We start from the raw sequence: 18,283 nt of genomic DNA on the forward strand, positions 1-18,283 counted from the left end.
GTAGCGGCGTGGGGTTGCAGCGATGGGCGAGGCTGGTCTCATGTAGCTCCTCCCACCTACATGTTTCACCCAATGGGCTTCTTCAGGGTGTGGCTTAAGGTAGGGAGGGGTGGTCTCTCTCTTTATACTTCAGTGGCGATCACCTGATGCTTCTGAAGGCGCCATCTTTGTTACTGGAATTTTTGCCCAAACTTCAAAAAACGGGACTTGCTTATAGATAGTTTTCCTATCTTCAAGAGCTTCGTAATATAGCTACTTCAATAACACTATATCAAGGTGATTGGGGTCAGTAAGATGTTGTCACTTTTAAACTTTTAGAGGGACAAAACAGAGATGCCAGACGTACTCCTTCTCTCTCATACGGGCAGTCACAACCACATATCATTTGTCTCATATCGGGGTTTCCCTCCCTCAGTGTCACTCTTTTTATCTCTTAAACGGCCCCACGCACCTCAGGTTTTTCACCCAAAGTTACACATGGATCACACATGAGCAATGCACACTGAGCATAGAGGGACCCCCATATATTGCATATGTTGTAAATGGTGGCCAGACATGCGGATCACTAGAACAGAAGTGTCAAGGATAGACTTACCTACAGGCATCACCTATATCACAGTGTGCATTACCCATACGGGTCCAGGTAAACTGAAAGATCAATTTCCGAGGCCATGTGGTAACAGTGTCCCCAACTTATAGATCCACATGGTCTCCTTACGCAGGCGTTCTCTCTCTATATTAACCTTTCTTGCTCCTTTTGTTACTGATGATAAAACATTGACCAAACTACCTTTAAAGGGACCCATAAGTCTCTGAAAAAAATGAGTTTTACTCACCTGGGGCTTCCAGCAGCCCCCTGCAGCTGTATCGTGCCCATGCCAACTCCATCAGATGCTCCTGGCCCTGCCAGCAGCCACTTCCAGTTTCGGCGACAGGAGCCGACAGGCCGGGAACGCGAGTGATTCCTTGCATTCCCGGCCACAATAGCGTCCTCTATGCTGCTACATGCTATATGCTTTATGCTATAGCAGCATAGAGGGCGCTATTTTGGCCAGGAACGCGAAGAATCACTCGCATTCCCAGCCTGTCGGCGTGGGCACAATACAGTTGCAGGGGGCTGCTGGAAGCCCCAAGTGAGTAAAACTCATTTTTTTCAGAGACTTAAGTGTCCCTTTAAACTTCCCTCCATGAAACTGTTGGTAATGTTCTCTCAGGGGACCTTTATAGTCCTCATTTTTAATACCCACATTAGACATACAGTATGTTCAAGAATTCTAGTTTTAAATATCCTGGTTGTCATACCAATATAGTGTAGACCACAGGGGCAGGTCACCATGTATACTACCCCTGTGGTCTCACAGTTCATGAAGGCTCTAATCTTATATTATTTTTCATGTTTGGTATCCTAAAGGGTTTTGGTTTTATGCACAGAGGGGCACACCCTTTGGAGGTGGGGTAGCTGACAGCCAAGTTTTTCTCTCTTAACTTTGTTTTGTATTTTTAAATTCAGAGGACACAAGTTGGTCTTTTAAGTTCCTTGCTCTTCTTGATGTCATTGTGGGGTTAGGCCCCACAATCTCTGCAATATCAGGGGATGCCATAAGGATAGGCCAAGCTTTTGACAGGGAGTCTTGCACTGTTTCCCAGTGCGATCTATATTGGGTGACAATCCTTTCCCTATTTTGGGTGTTTGATCCATCCCTCTTACCAGATACGAGGAGAGTTTCCCGGTCTCGATTTCTAGCTTTGTTCAAACATCTTCTGAGCACCCTATGCGGGTACCCCCGATCTCTCAAACGTGCATACAGTTCATGGGATTCTTTACTGACTTCTTCCTCGCATGAACAGTTCCTCCTTAAACAGAGGAACTGTCCATATGGGATGTTCCTCACCTGGTGGCGTAAAGGGTATTGTTACCTGCAGTTGGCTTCCTATATGTTGAGCTAATGAGAAATCCATCCAAGGAATCACTGGAAAGCTGCCAGACATCACAGGGCGATTCAAAACCTGAAATAGACAATGCTGTGCACTGCAGACTGCCAGAATTTCATTAATGCAGAGGATAAAGTGTTGCACCATGTACACTAGAGGGCACCACAGGCATTTGCCTAGACTGCCTTTGCCCAGAAATAACCCTGTGGTCCAATCATACTAATATAGCCATTTACACTGGTAACAGAAGTGCGCACAGAAACGTGTAACACAGGCAGTAATCAACCACTAAAATTGTTAAAATAGAGGATTTTAGTTTACAAAGACCTGTATCACTTTGCTCCATACCAGTTTACCATGACAGGATTTCCTGTATCGATATATCTGTATTTTCCCTTTACTACCCCACCGTGAGTATTTGTTTGAAAGTCATGTGATCTGACTAAAAACAGTTACTGTATTTTCACTATTAAATTTTTCCATAAAAAGTGAGAATTTTAGAATCCACCATTGCTCCCTTAGAATTGGTTTCATACAAGATGTGGGCCATCCTATATAATAAAACCCCTGTGTCTCGGCGTTGTGTCCCTGTGTGTGTGTGTCCCTGCGTTTGCGCTTCTGTGCATGTGCCACAGGGACAGCCTGAATCAGGAGCAGGATGGGCCTGGGGGCAGGCCCGGGTGGGTGGGCAAGTGAGCACGCGCAGCTGGCGGGTACACGTGCGTTGTGGGTGCGGGCACCAGCATGTGGCGGTAATGATAAACCTAGAGCCCGTTTTTAACCTCCTTAGCGGTATGCCCGACACAGTGTTGAGCACACCGCTCTCTGTCCTCAGGAGTGCCCAATGATGAATTAATTTGCTGCACTAGCTAGTGCTAGCTAAAGGTTTTGCAACCATTACATCAAATTAATTAATCCTGGGGCACAAAGTAACAAAACCTCCTGAGCGGCGTAACACTCAGGAGGTTAAATGGGCTAAGGTTCCAGTACCTTTATAAAAGTGTCAGAACTCTTATATGCTTCCATTAGGTTTGATGCATGATGGAGAAACATGACTTCATGTCTCTATAATACATACAGTATATGTTTTGTAAGTGCCTTTAAAACATCATCAATAAACCATATCCATTTTATTATCAACATTAATTACTTAAAGAGGACCGGTCAGCCATACTATGTCAGAAAATAACCGCACATATATAAGTAGATAAATACTTGCTCTACTTACATAACATATGTATTGCACTGCCCGTGTTTTGATTTTAGTGATTTTTCTATAGTAAAAAAAGAGAAAATACTTCTTAGGATTCTCCATTTTAACTGTGTCTATCTTGAAGCCAATCCTGATGTAATTTACTCCCTTACTCTCTTCTGCCTGATTGTGTATGCATTGTCCACCCTCCACCCAGTCTTCAGGCACTCCCTCCCAGCTCTGCAATACAAAGTACATTGTCTCAGCATGAGAAATATTGGCCAATCAGAGAGGAACAGTGGTGTGGCAGGGGAAAACAGGGGGTAAAGAGGCTTCAGTTAATTAGCTTGCATTAGTTAAGTCTGAGAGGAAAGTAAAGAAACAAAAAAAAAGACAACCTAGCATGCCCTGCAACTTCCTTTGTGAGGCAATGTACCAAATGTATCAAAAGTCAGGCAAGCTGGGGAATGATCATTTATCAACAAGAAAAGTAATATTGATTAAAAAAAAATAAAGAATTGATTTTTGATGTTATGCTTGACAGTTACACTTTAAATGCTGTATGTGTAGAGCCAATATTACTTTATGAGTGTAGGATTCCTATACCTGAGGAATGAAGGTGATATTTTGATACAGCTAAACCTAACCCTATTCTCCCATGCCACTGTCCCTTTACCTAACCCTAACCACTCTTCTTTCAATGCCTAACCTTAACCACCCAGCCCCTCCCGTGCCACCTAACCTTAACCCCCCATGCCTAAATGTAACTCCCCCCATGCCTAACATTAAAAGAAACCTGAACTTAGCTTAAATTTGCAGCGCAATTGAGACCTGGATGCAGACGCATGCAAAGTTGCTGTGACTCGTATCTGGGTCATACATGTGACGCAGCTGCCAGTGGGGGAACGGAAGAACCCATCAGACTATGTAAAAGGCTGCCAATTTAAGCTATGTCCAGGCTCCCTTTGACCACCCCCATGTTTAATTTTAACCCCCCCCCAACACCCCCCCCCCGCCAAGCTGCAGCAACAAAACCAAAAATTTTAGGGTGCCACCACACAGAAGCCTATATAAATAGCGGCACCCAAATTTCCTGTTTTTCCGGTATTTCCTCTGGAAGATATTCTCCAGCTCAGTCCTACCTCATACCTGCATTGTCCTTGGTTTCTGCACAAGTCCTACGTTATATAAAGCAGAACTTCTAGATACAAAAAAGTTTAGCTGATACTGTGTCTTTGCTAGCTGTGGGTAATAAAGAGAACTCATCACCGGTTGATCATAGGAAGAATACCAGAGGATACACAGAGAGCTGACAGAGGTGACTCCCAGTGCACAGATTCATCAAGGCGCTCCCGGCAGTGATCGCTATGCTGGCGTCCAGCAATTCATGACTCACAGCGTTAGAAAGTATATTAATAAATATATATCAAGGTACAGTGTTTCCCCCTCGAGCTGGGTTTCGGTTTTCTTTCTATGCAAGTCAGCAGGAAATCTGCATTGTGTTTTTTTTTTCCTGCTTGTTGTTTTATTTTTAAGCTTGCTTGCTTATTCTTTTTAATTCTATTCCCCCCGGTGTGATGTTTACATCCATTTCTCCGGAGATTTGAGGATAATTGGCTTACTAGGAGCATGGCACCTGCCCAGCACTGCTCTATCAGCAGTTAAGGCTTTACACATTGCAGCCGATCATTGCTCTTTTGCTCTGACATATGGAGTTTTCTTTCTTGCCTTTTTTCTTTTTTCCTTTAATTCTCCCTGTTGGAATAGCGAGCAGAATATATAGTTTACATTTACTCTGTATAAACGTACGTCTCTTGCAGTTTTCCTGACCGGCATGTGAAGGATAAAAATGCAAAAGGCCTGTGAGATGCCCCCTTTTTCTCTAAGCAGTGGAACTGACCATTTAATTACTAGCAGAAGGGAAATACCCCATTGCACTGAGCTTAGAAATGTCAAACGTGATTGATCAGTCGTACGCTCCTGATAAACAATTCTCAGTATACTCAATAAAGGACTTGCTGAGGCGGGGAAAGGGCTTTTTTTTATTTTTAATAGAGTGATCCCCAGAGAGGGACAGGCTGACATTTATTTAAATCAGAACAGGAAATGGAGTCAAATAGAAAATGCTGCTATTAATTTTTTTTTTTTTTCTTATTACGTGTTGACAGGAGGGATTATATAGGTTGACAACAGCAGATAGTATGTAACAAGGTGAGCTATCAGTGATCTATCATCAGCTGATTGAATGAAATACTGAACCGAAAGAACGTATAGCAACAGGTCATGCGGTAACTGCGCCATTACTTGATTATAGGTGAAACAGTTGCAATGGCCTCCTTGTGATATCTGCATGTATTATTAAAACAATTAGCTTTGTAGGACCAACTGGATTGCATATGAATTTAGATTGAATAAAGATTGATTACAATTGAATATAGGTTGCATTTTCTTAGCAGCCCCACATATGTCGCAAAGACCCATTCAATTGCAATTTGCATTAAACAGTCTTAATTGTCTGCTGGACCAGCTGCCCCAGAAAAGTCATGTCCTTTCTAAAATTTCCACTATTAACCCTTTAGCCGCCAATTTATTATCAATTTATTAGAGGCTTGCAAGTGCTCCAGGCCAATTTATTTTTGCACATTTTTTATTTCTTACATTTCCTTGCTTCTAATTAGTGCTGCTGTAATGTGTATGTATGGCCACTTGTCACTAGGGGGCGGTGTGAGACAATAACAGAGGACTTCTGCTTTCCGTTTCTATAGCCTCTGCTAGCAGAGAGACATAAAAGCATTCCAATAATTTACAGCACAGTGATTCTGCCAACTGAGGTCAACAGCAGTGCACTTATCTCAAATGAGATAACTCTATTGAAGTTGCTAATGGGTTAAAAATACTTAAGTAAAATTAGACTAGATTCCTTAAACAGGTTTACCTATTTTCATCAATCAGATCTCGAGGCCTGAGTGATTGGCAATGTGTAGTGTTTTAGGGGTTAATTAGGGTTAAAGGAGCACTATTGTAAAAATGTTTAAATTTAAAATGCAAGTGTATGCACATGTATAAAATGTACATTTCTCCCAGAGTATAATGCCCTATAAATCCCTTTACTCCTATGTCACTGTCACTTACAGTAGGTTGTAAAACTCCTGAATGGTAGTTGCTCAGTTTAACTGACAAAATCTTTGTATAAATCCCTTCTAGGAAGTTTTCTTTTGTAAACAACAAAAAAAGAGATGGACTAGTCCAAAACCATGTATTTTCTATAAGAAGGCACACAAATTTTAAATTTTACAATTTGTCAAGCTAGTGGTCTGTTGAGGTTGGTGCTAGAACTAGTGTACGGGAAGAGGTCATGTTAAACTAAACTCTCCAAAGAAAAAGTTTTCTTTAGAAGACAACCATCCATTGCAACAGATTGAAAAGAAAAGAAAAAGATTTACATACCTTTTTGTGGCAAAAATACTCTCCAGAATCCATTCCGGTTTGTATTTTTGCACAGCTCTAACTGAAACCTGGAATGGAAATAACCAGTACTAGATTTTGTAGACAAGTAGTCTTTTCAAGCTGAGCAAGCAACCTAACCCATGCTGGCCACTATGGGAAAAAGTTTACAGCTGCCAAAAATGTACTTTCACCAGTGGCATGCAAGTCTCAATGGGGATGAACATTTGCAACTATAACTGGGTAACCAAAAATTACTGCATCCCAATCAGTAGCTGATACCCTCTTTCCTGTGAGAAATCTTTACCTTTTTTTTCAAATAGATCATCAGGGGTGTCTCTATGGCTGATATTGTGGTGAAACCCCTCCCACAGTGTGATGTCAGGACCTAGGTCCTGACAGTTTCCTGTCTGTAAGTCTTGTTGCATTGTGGGAAATAACAACTTTTTCCAACTGCAAAGCAACCAGTATCTCCCTCTGTGTATATGCATATCTATAAAAAAACAACTCTTTAGCCTATTGCATTGTTAGGGGGTGCGGTTATAGATAATGGCAGTTGGTGCTGTTTTTTTTCATGTCTACCAGTAGTAAAGATGATTACATGCAGCCTGATTGTGGTTCAAACAATTTGAACAAATTACATGGTGCATATCAATCATTTCTTGATCTGTCTTCTATTTTTTAACTTCTCACTTTGCAATGTATTGATTAATTTTTCCCCTTTTTGCTTAAGTTCCTCTTTAACCTAATCAGTTGTTCCAATGGCTAAATACCACTTGTACTTTTTATGCAGGCTGCTTTGTTCAGAGCAATAGGTTATTGAATTCCTGCCAAAGTTTATTTGATAGTTGCTTTGAGCTCCCAATAACTTCACACCTATCATTGCATAAAAACAGCATGCTTAACTAATCCACAAGAATAGGCCATCAATTGCTCATTAATACCGCAAGATAATCTACCAGGTCTTGCCATAAAACACAGCTAATAAATGCAAAACAGCCATATATTTAAAGATAACATTTTTTTTTTATTCCAAACACTATATACCTCCTCTAAACAAAGCTAGCGTCATTAATCACCCATTAAAATGATAATTAACTAATTAAACATAATTAACTATTTACTTTGAATAAATCAGACATCCAAAGAGGAGACCGCAGGAACACAGACTGCAAATTGCTAATAAGACCACGTATCATTGAACTTAACAATGACAATACCATTAAAGGATATTTAAATTAATATTGGCTGCTCATTGGAAAAAGTTGTGAAGGTGTGACAAGGAGCCTTAGGACGTGGTTTGCATTTTTAAACCTGTTAGTTGTTTGCAGAGATGTTTGATCAAATTATATCCCTCAGTGCCTGGAACACTTTTGTTCTATTTAAGCTAAAAAGAAGTATGCTTCTAGCAAATTAAACAATCCTTACCATGTAAAGCAATTAAAAGAATGCCAGGGTAATCAGCTGGAGATTGTTAACAGGTGCCTCTGAAGCCAAGACACAAACATGCCAGAAGAGGGTAAAAAATAGCAATAAAGTAATTTAATGCAGGAAAGTTAAATAATAATCACCACAGAGAACATACAGGCTAATTCACTTTTTCTCCAAAGTTTTCTCCAATGTGGTATTTTAAACTCTTCAATAGAATGCCTTTCAAACCACTAGCAATAATAATAATAATAATCTAATTATTTAATCTAATTAATTTTGACAGTGCTTTTTCACCTATTTCGTGGTACTTTTTTCCATTGCAAAGTGCTACATAGTTACGTAGTTATTTGGGTGGAAAAAAGACTTACATCCATAGATTTCAACCAGAAAACAAAGTACAACACCAGCCTGCTCCCTCACATATTCCTGTTGATCCAGAGGAAGGTGAAAAAACCTTACAAGGCATGGTCCAATTATCCCCAAAAGGGAAAAAGATCCTTCCTGACTCCAGATGGCAATCAGATAAAATCCATGGATCAACAATACCGGGCATTACCTAGTAATTATAGCCATGGATGTCTTTCAACACAAGGAAAGTATCTAAGCCTCACTTAAATGCAGATATAGAACTACTTCCTGTGGCAATACAGTCCACATTTTAATCACGCTTACTGTAAAAAAACCCTTTCCTAAATAAATTGCTAAAACGTTTTTCCTTCATGCGCAGATCCCCTAGTCCTCTGTAAAAGCCTAGGGACAAAAAGCTCGTCCGCCAAGCTATTATATTGCCCTCTGATGTATTTATACATGTTAATTAGATCCCCTCTAAGGCAACTTTTCTCTAGACTAAATAAACCCGGTTTATCTAACCTGTCTTGGTAAGTGAGACCTTCCATCCCTCGTATCACTTTTGTTACTCATCTCTGCACCTGCTCTAAAACTGCAATATCTTTCCTGTAATGTGGTGCCCAGAATGAATTCCATATTCCATATGTGGCCTTACTAGAGAGTTAAACAAGGGCAATATTATGCTAGCATCCCACGTTTTTATTTCCCTTTTAATGCATCACAAAATTGTATTTGCTTTAGGTGCAGTGGCTTGGCATTGAATATCATTATTTCACTTGTTTACAATGAGTACTCCTTAGTCCTTCTCCAAGTTTAATGTCCCCAACTGTATCCCATTTATTGTGTATGGTGCTAGATCATTGGTACGATCAAAATGCATGACTTTACATTTTTCAACACCAAATTTTATCTGCCATTTATGTGCCCATATAGCCATCCTTTCCAGACCAGATCCTGTTGCAATAAGTCACTATCCTTCTGAGAGTTGATGATTCTGAAAAGATATTCTAAATCAAAGATGAAAAATTATCTCCTAGGAGAAAACGCAGGAGAAAGTTAATTGCAAATAGGCCACAGTGTTATAAGCATAGCAACTGCCAGAATTATTGCACATACAGCAGCATACACTCCTTTTAGCTCTGCACATCTGGAGGTATCATTCTGTTCCTTTATTTGTGTGGGGGGAAAGCCTTAAAAGGCATGCAAACCTCTATTTGGCCACTGAATTGACAGCTAAGCCCCTGATTGGAGTTTTTATAATGAATGTAAAATCCAAGGAGCAGATTTGTTACTTTCCAAGGCCCATGCTAGGCTAGGGTTGGGGAAAAATCATGATGAGGGCCTGGGTTTTGGGAGTCAGAGTACATTGCACCAGTATCACAAATCTCAGTAAACATGACAAAAAAAATGTATGTTCACCTCCAGTGGCTTTAGGATTAGGATTTGGTGGGGGTTCAGTTAGCATACATAGTAATACACCACTCGCTAACTTGGGCACAGGGCGAGCCGAATAATGGCTCACCCTGCTGCCGCTGAATCCCCAGGCAGCATTAAATACTATTCCCCCTCCGGGTCATAGTAATTTGCAGGGAGAAGTAATTCGGGGTCTAGCAATCGCTGTAACCCTGCATTACCCTTATGCGTGACACGGACTATAACATTGCAGCTATAGCCGCTCCGTTATCTGGCTCTATGCACCTCCTGTGCCCAGGTGACCTGCTTCATTTGGTTAGTGTTAGGTTACGGTGGTAATGTTGGTTAGGGTTATGCATGGGTGGCAGTAGAGGAGGGTCGGGTTAGGCATTAGTGTGGGAATCAAATAGGTTAGGCATTGGTAGGGAGAGGGCTTGTGTGAGAATAGGGTAAGGTTTAGCAATAGTAGAATATCTGTAATTTGACCCATATTTCACAAGTGGATATTTCCAGCGGCCAAATTTCTTTGCTGTCCATTTTTTATGTACGCACAATATTTGAGGTGACCTCAACATGTTTTTTCAGTTTGTGCTCATCAACTCAACCCCATAATCCTATCCTTCATTATTAATGCTTCATATGTCTATCTACCACTTAATAACACAGTCTCTCCTATATAATGAGGGACACTTATTAGTCAGAATGTGTATAAAACGTGTGTGTGTGTGTGTGTGTGTGCGTGCGTGCGTGCGTGCGTGCGTGCAATGATTAAACTGGAGACAAACACACAAATATGAAGATTATAAAAACTCTTTATAGCGTATTCCTGGTGGGATCTGGAGAACCTAGGACCTTGATGCTTCAGGGCTGCAATGGTAGAGCTGAATCTCCATCTAAACATACAAAAGGTCATTTACTTTATATTATTCCATTGACACTAGACAGTGTGAATAAGGCTTCTTAGACAGAAGGCAAGTTAAGGATGAAATGAGTCTACTGGCATATAACAAATTTCACAAACATCTGGGAAAATGAGGCTTACAGGAGCATTAACCTTTGCAGCAAAGCTCCTCGCTACAGAACAGATGTAAAACAGCCAGCGAGGTGCAGTCCGGAGAGAAGGGGCCATAAATCCCCTCCTGCTCTGGCTGAGTGACACCTCTCAGTGCGCTGGCAGTGCAGCTGTAGGTGGGAGACATTTATTCTCTGACCCCATAAATAACATGCACTTAAGCGCATGCTGACTCCTTTTTTCTTCCACACAGTTTTACCTGACATTTCACACCAGTGTTCTATATATTGGATTGGCAATAAAAGTCAAAGTGCTTAGTCATTTAACACCTTGCTTTCTACCTGCTAGGAGAACTGCGCAGCTAGTCCAATACAATGGATCTCTTACCTGGATCATAAAAGACAACCACACCCAACTCTTACATTTAAATGGTGAAGGCAGATGAGGGAGCTAAATAATTCCTATTTCCTAGGTTTTCCCATCGGTGGTGGTGCCATCAATCTCTGCTCCCTTCCAGAAACCCATAATAAAGGTGCCTTTTCCTTAGTAGGACTCTCCCTGTATGTCAAAGAAAATCCATAGACAGAGCACAGGCAGCTTCATCATTCGAGATTGTAATTAACGTCCCATGTGGACACTGTGCTGGATTTCTGGAGAAGCCACAAAGGCTTGGACTTGTGCTGGCTGCTCCCCAGTGTGAGGCTGGCCATGGAAGGAGGGGTTGCTGTTTAGTGTACTAGTTAAAAATACCACCTTTGACATAAAAGACCAAAGTTGGCATCGTAGATGGAGTCAGTTATATAGTATATTCAGGCCTTGGGCAAGACTTCCTAACACTTAAGCCATTTGTGTCCAACAGGAGAAAAGTGTTATACAAAAGTTAGCATTGCTATTACTGTATTATTATTTATATAGCATCGTCATCTTCTGCGGCCCTGTACAAAGTATATTGTTTTGCCACTTAACTGTCCCTCAGAGGTGCTTACACTCTAATCCCTACCATAGTCAAATGCCTATGTACAGTATGTATCGTGTAGTGTATGTATTATCGTCTAGGGTGAATTTAGGGGGAAGCCAATTAACTAATCTGTATGTTTTTGGGATGTGGGAGGAAACTGGCGTACCCAGAGGAAACCCACACAGACACGGCAAGAACATAAAAACTCTGTGCAGATAGTGCCCTGGCTGGATTCGAACTGGGAACTCAGCACTGCAAGCCAATGGTGCTAAGTAGTATGCCTACTTGCTGCCCATTATTATATGAAAGACCAGCATGAAAATGGAAAAGGAAGGCAGCAAATGTCTAGTGACACATGGAAGAGGGAAGCTGCTGCCCAAGAGAGCAGTGCATGAAAGAGAAGGGCTGCTGTACATGAATGTTACACATGGAAGAGTGGGCTGCACACAGTATGGGTAGGGGACTACTGAAATGGAAGGGGAACCACAAGAAAGGTGGCCTAGACAAGTATGGTCATTGGCCTCAATTCACTAAGCTTATCTCCTGTCTTTAATAACGTTTCTAGTGTTATCACCATGGTGATAAGGCATGTAGTATTTAGGAAATATTTTACCTCAGGCAAGCCTAAAGTTAACTCTTCTGTCTTTAAGTTAACTCTTCAATTCTTAAAATAACTCCAGAATTCTAACATTAAAGACAGGCTGTATATTAACTGCATGTGAAAATAAGTACATAGGAGGTAACTTAACTACAGAGGAGGTAACTTAACTACAGAGGAGGTAACTTAACTACAGAGGAGGTAACTTAAGGAATGAAGAGATAAGATAACTCTCTCACTGTGTGGAGGTAAGTTTTCTCTTGCCTTATTATCTCCAGCATGATCTTGGTGAATTGAGGCCAATATCTAGTGCCTGGATAGTGCACTGGTTATGTGCACCGCCTCTGAGATAGGAGACCAGTAAGCCAGTAATTCTGCAAGCAGTCCTTGGGCAAAACTCCTGAACATGGCAAATAAGCGCGTCTTAGTGGCTGCATCTCTCCAGCGCTTTGAGTTAAACAGGAGAAAAGTGCTATACAGCATAAATGTTTAGAGATGTGGCGAACTGTTCGCCCGGCAAACATTTCTGGGGGTTTTACTACTTCCGTGTCGCTCTGACCCGGAGTAGTACGCCTGCGCTGCCTGGCGGAGCGCGTCCTAGATCGCACTCCTGTTGCCGGGCACTCTCTGCGCATGAGCGTGCTGTCACGCACATGCGCAGAAAGTGCCCGGCAACAGGAGCGCGATCTAGGACGCTCTTCCCCCGGGCAGCGCAAGCGTACTACTCCGGGTCAGAGCAACCCGGAAGTAGTAAAACCCCCAGGGATTCAGAGATGTTCGCCGGCGCACGGTTCGGGAGCCGTTCGCCACATCTCTACAAATGTTAGCATTATCTGGCTACGGATGGAGGATAGTATGCACACCTAGTTACTTACCACCAGCACACATGTAAGAAGGCTAGATCAGCTTTGAGTGAAGATGACATTTAAAACTATACTTATGTCAGTGATTGCCTGTTGTAAAATCTTTCCTCTCCCTGATTTACATTCTGAAATGTATCACTGGTGGTGACATCTTTAGTTCTGCCAGGTGATCTGTGCAGATCAAGCATTGAATAGCTGGGGCTAGAAGCAACAGAGGATCGATTACCCCGAGGTGTTGTATATTATAAATCAGTGCAGCGATGAGATTAATTCTCAATTTATGCTGTAATCTAACTGAGATGTGTTAGAGAATCAATTAATTCTTGATTAATCGCTTGCCATATTGGGCCACTAACATACAGTATATAGGATCATTTGAAAACACCACAAGTTTAAAAGGGCACTGCTATCTCCGCTATTGATTTTGGTGGCTGTACAGTAATCTTGGTGCATACAGTATTAAACAGGCACCCACTATAATAGTGGCTACAATTTGTAGCCGCTATTTGTAGCTGCAATTTGCTATGTGATGCCGTTATTTGCCACTGCAATTTGTAGCCGCAATTTGAGCACTTTTAAACAAGATGTTGGGGTAACGACTAGGTGGGGGTTAAGGTTTGTGGGGGGTTAAGGTTAGCTGCCCCACTGGGGAGTTGTTAAGGGTTAGGCACCACCAAGGGTGGGGTTAAGGGTTAAGCACCACCAATGGGGGGTTAAGGGTTAGGCACCACCAGGAAGGCTTTAGGGTTAGGCACCAGCAGGGGAGGGATCTGTGTAAGAGTAGGGAGAGGTTAGGTCATAGTAAAATGTTGGTAAATATTACCAATATTTTACTATATGAAGGTAGTAGAATATCTGTAAAACTGCGGATATTATACTCAGTGGTGTAGCTAAGAACCCCCAAGCATGCTATAGATAACAATTGATACAACACACCAAAACCAATCAAGGACAACTACTGTGTCAGAGGTGCAAGAAGGGGATGGGAAACTGTGTGTTAATGATCACTACTGTTCAAGTCAACTATAGAAGTGAATATTATTAGCACATGACCAATAAATAGCTACTACTGTGTTTGAGGGGTGGGCCCCTCTGGGCTCCTCTAGCCCAAGTACCCCGATGTGGTTGCTACCTCTGCACCCCCTATTGCTACGCCACTGATTATACTACTGTTATCCTGTGCCCTTTTAAACATGCGGCTTTTTCAAATGTATGCCAATACATAACTTAGGCTTACTTCTGTGAGTCAAACAAAAAATGCTCCTGCAGCCTGAAATATTTTCTGCAGGCACATATGTACCTACGTGTGGCAAGTCTTTATGAGCCCCTCAAGGCACCTGAATGGTGACATTTTTCTTAGCTTGGCCGCATTTTGTGCTTGTAATGTTTTCTCTCCTTCTTATTGGACACAATGTTAGACATGCCAAAGATGGTAGTAATTCTATGGTAAAACAAGTACGCATATCATTATTTAGCGATAACAAAGATCAAGAACTCATTAGAATAAAAGCCTGGACTCTGTTGGACAGAAAGTAGCTACAGTGTGCAGATGATTCACAGCCGCAATAAAGCGCCTATATTTTACTATCCACAAGTTTATCTTCTAATCCATCTTAGGAACGCACAGTGTACACAGTGATTTATTGCATGCATCAGGCCAGGGAAGCAAGAACAGGGAGATATTTTGTTTTAATGACAAAATATTTCTGCAGAGTGCTACCCTGCAGTGTGTTGAAAGTCTTCATGGCACATAAGGGAATCGGTGGCTTTCACAGGCCTCTGACAGAGGATTCAGCTGCTAACACACTTCAGCTAAGTGACTGCAATCTGCTTTCTCAAATTTCTGAGAAATGAATTATATTGATCAATAAAATTTCAGCCACTGCACATGGCGGGAGGTTCAAGGGCCCAGCTGTGTCTGCACTGGTGAACAATGCTGGTAGCGGATACAGAATTGATTGGTTTCAATCCATCGCTCCCTAGAAGCATCTGTCCTAAAAAGGTATTGAACCGGTTGAACAATATGCTGAACAGTATGTGTCACCCACAATGAAACAGTCAAAGCCTCCCTCCTGCCGTACAGACTCAGGGACAGCTAGAATTGCTATAGTGCTAATGCTTTGATTCTAGTGGGGGGAATTATCTTCAAAACTCTCTGCATAACAAAAGTTACTTATAAAAGTTGAATCCAAATGACTAACGCATTGATAGAATTCTCATTATCCAAGTTCTAGTTGTATTCTACTGATTGATCTCTTAAAGAAGACTAGAAAGGGAGAATATATACCAAACCCCACCAGGAAAATGTCAGACGTCACAATTTCCAGAGAGTAATGAGCAAAAAGTTAACTATTGCTGATACAGAGCTCACAACAATATCAGTAGTAATGGTAAGGGCCACACAACTTTGCAAACACTGATACGATTGCTATGACAACAAATCATATTGAGCAGTGGTGTAGCTAAGGAGCTGTGGGCCCTGATGCAAGTTTTACATTGGGGCCCCCAAACACTCTATACATAACAATAGATATGTCACACCAAGATCTGTCAAGAGCAACCACAGTGTCAGAGGTGCAAGAAGAGGATGGGAAACTGCTTGTTAATGATGACTACTATTCAAAGCATCTATAGAAGTGATTATTACCAGCACAGCACCAATAGAGAGCTAATACTGTGGTTGAGGGAAGACCCCTAGTGGACTCCTCTGGTCAAGGGGCCCTGGTGAGGTCGCAACCTCGGCACCCCCTATTGCTACGCCACTGATATTGAGTATTGTAGTCTTTGCTACTGCGTTGTTGGTCTTAATATAGAGATGATGCCCTGTAACACAAACTATATATACTTAATCATAAATTACCTTTGGCCTGGGGTGAAATTAAATTAAGCTAGATTTCCTTTGTGGAAGTGTGTGGTTTTTGTCCTCAGGGTCCTCCCCCCTTTTCTTGTCCCCATAGATCCCACCCCCCCTTCCGGTAGTTCCTCTGAGCAGTACAGAGTTATTCTGAAGTAGGATTGGGAATGGGGGGACTCTAAGGACAACGAGCAGCAGCACCACACTACTGCAAAGGTAATCTAGCCCACATGAGCTTCAGTCATTTTTCTGGGCCCTTTTTTCAGGGGTTATTTTACCTATTTCCCAAATGTTGTTGTAACCAGGCAAAAAAAGGCCAAATGTTGCTGTCCCTCATAGGTTGTTCAGGTGTCATGCATGATCTTTAGACAGCGTTGTGGAGCTCCTGTACACATGCTTGATCCCCACCCAGGTGGTCCTTATGGGCAGCCTCAGATGAGTTTAATTCAGTGTGCTTACACAGCTTACTCCCTGACACTATGTGGTGGAATGTCTGTGAGGACTTTCTGCACAGCCTGTATCTTTGGACCTGCCTGGCATAGCAGATCCCCAAAACTATACCTCAATGCAATTACACTGACAGATATATATTGTATACATAATATATATAAATTATGTATATGTAACCTGGTGAGAACTTTGTGGGTGTGCTTCTACAGCTTCTGCGACAAAAAGTCATTGCTATGTTCTATCTTTTACAATGGATGTTCAGTATTTTTGGAAGGGATTGAGAGGCATCAGTATGTGATTATGTGATTTCAGCATCACAAAGATGCAGAGAGATTTTTAAAAAAAGACTTCTATGAATGTGCAGTTAGGTGACCAAATGGTGATGGGACTATAAAGGTCACAGAAAGTAATGCAAGTAGAGAATGTGAAACCTGAATACTAGAACTGAATCCCTCTTGCCGGCGGTGTACAGGCTCTAAAATTCCCATTGCTTAACATATTGAGACTTCCAGTTTGTAGATGGGTCAATAACAACCTTATCTAACAAACAATCTATATACTCTGGCTGAAATATAATACAGGGAGTACCACTGCAACCTTCAAACTCAGCTGGATTCCAGCCAGCATCCAATCAAAGCACAGCTTAGTTGGTTTTGTGCTGCTTGATGCCTTCCAGAATTGTGAATCTGATGAGTGTTGAATGTCATGTTTTGTTGTACTTTATGTATTTTTTTTTTACCAATCTAATGACGAGAAGTTATCAGTTCACAGTTTTTGGGCATATTTCATCATCTGAAGCATTTAAGGATGCGTTAGTCACTTGACTTAAACTGAGTCAAAGGGTTGGCCAAGAATCTGTCTGAGTATATCAGCTATATTATTGGCAACACTAAAGAAGCAGATAAAAAAAGAAGGAATCAGAACACACTGTAGATATTTTACTATCAGAATAGGGACAGAGGAGTAGCTCATACTGCAGGTGAATTATTAGTATCTGATGGGGGTACAATCAATAATATTATGCACTATAAGCAAAGCCGGATTTGTACATTATACTGCCCAAGGCCCACTGTCACCAACCCCTCTCCCCCACCTGGAGTCGGATTTACAACTGGGAGGGCTGTAGGCACAGGCCTTCTGGTATCCTAAGCTCTGCCCTTGAACACAGTCCACACCCCCAAGTAAAATATTCAGAACTCTAATCCCTGCCTTATGTCGCTAACTGTCCTTAGAATCTTACACTCTATTCACTGTTTGATATCATTCTTATTGACATGAAACAAGGATTAGAGTGTAAGTGCTTGAGGTCAGTGATATGAGTCATGGATTAGACTGTAAGCCCTGAGGTCAGTGATCTGAGGAGGAGGGGCTGCCTCTCTTACATAAGGCACCTATAGGCATGTGCCTACAGTTCCTTATGGTAAATCCAGCCCTGCCCCCATCCTGTTCTGTACTCCCCTGTCCTGTCCTGTGCTCTTCCCGACCTATGCTCTGCTCCCCATCCTGTCTGTCCGTGATTTGCTCCACTGCTCTCGCATCCTGTGCTGCCCCCATCCTGTGCCACACCCTATCTGTGCTATCCCCATCTGCCCATCCTCTCACTGCTCACTTCTTGCTTTATTGCCCAGCGCATGATTACACACAACGTGAGGAGTTTGAGATGCTGGGCACTAGAGCGAGAAGTGAGCAGTGAGAGGATTGACATTACTGCAGTGTTCAACGGAGGTGAGGGAAGCATGGCTACCGCTTCGCCCAATGCTCTGCATACTGGGCTAGGGGAGCACAGGA

The 18,283-nt window shown here is 41.9% G+C and overlaps 1 protein-coding gene and 1 long non-coding RNA gene across 3 annotated transcripts in view; one reads left to right on the forward strand and one right to left on the reverse strand.

The window, feature by feature from the left end:
• Positions 1 to 18,283, forward strand: part of UNC5D (unc-5 netrin receptor D) — an 868,705-nt gene that overhangs the window by 134,222 nt on the left and 716,200 nt on the right. The gene's annotated exons all lie outside the window — the stretch shown is intronic.
• Positions 10,569 to 18,283, reverse strand: part of LOC137561153 (uncharacterized) — a 62,665-nt gene continuing 54,950 nt past the window's right edge. The window contains exon 3 of one of the 2 annotated variants that reach the window (XR_011029888.1): positions 10,569 to 10,653. This is a non-coding gene — a long non-coding RNA (uncharacterized lncRNA). Of the gene's footprint in view, positions 10,654 to 14,512; positions 14,633 to 18,283 lie in introns of those variants that run through there. The other variant, XR_011029889.1, reaches the window with a different exon arrangement.

This window comes from Hyperolius riggenbachi, chromosome 3 (genome assembly GCF_040937935.1).
Source record: "Hyperolius riggenbachi isolate aHypRig1 chromosome 3, aHypRig1.pri, whole genome shotgun sequence".
Taxonomy (NCBI): Eukaryota; Metazoa; Chordata; class Amphibia; order Anura; family Hyperoliidae; genus Hyperolius; species Hyperolius riggenbachi.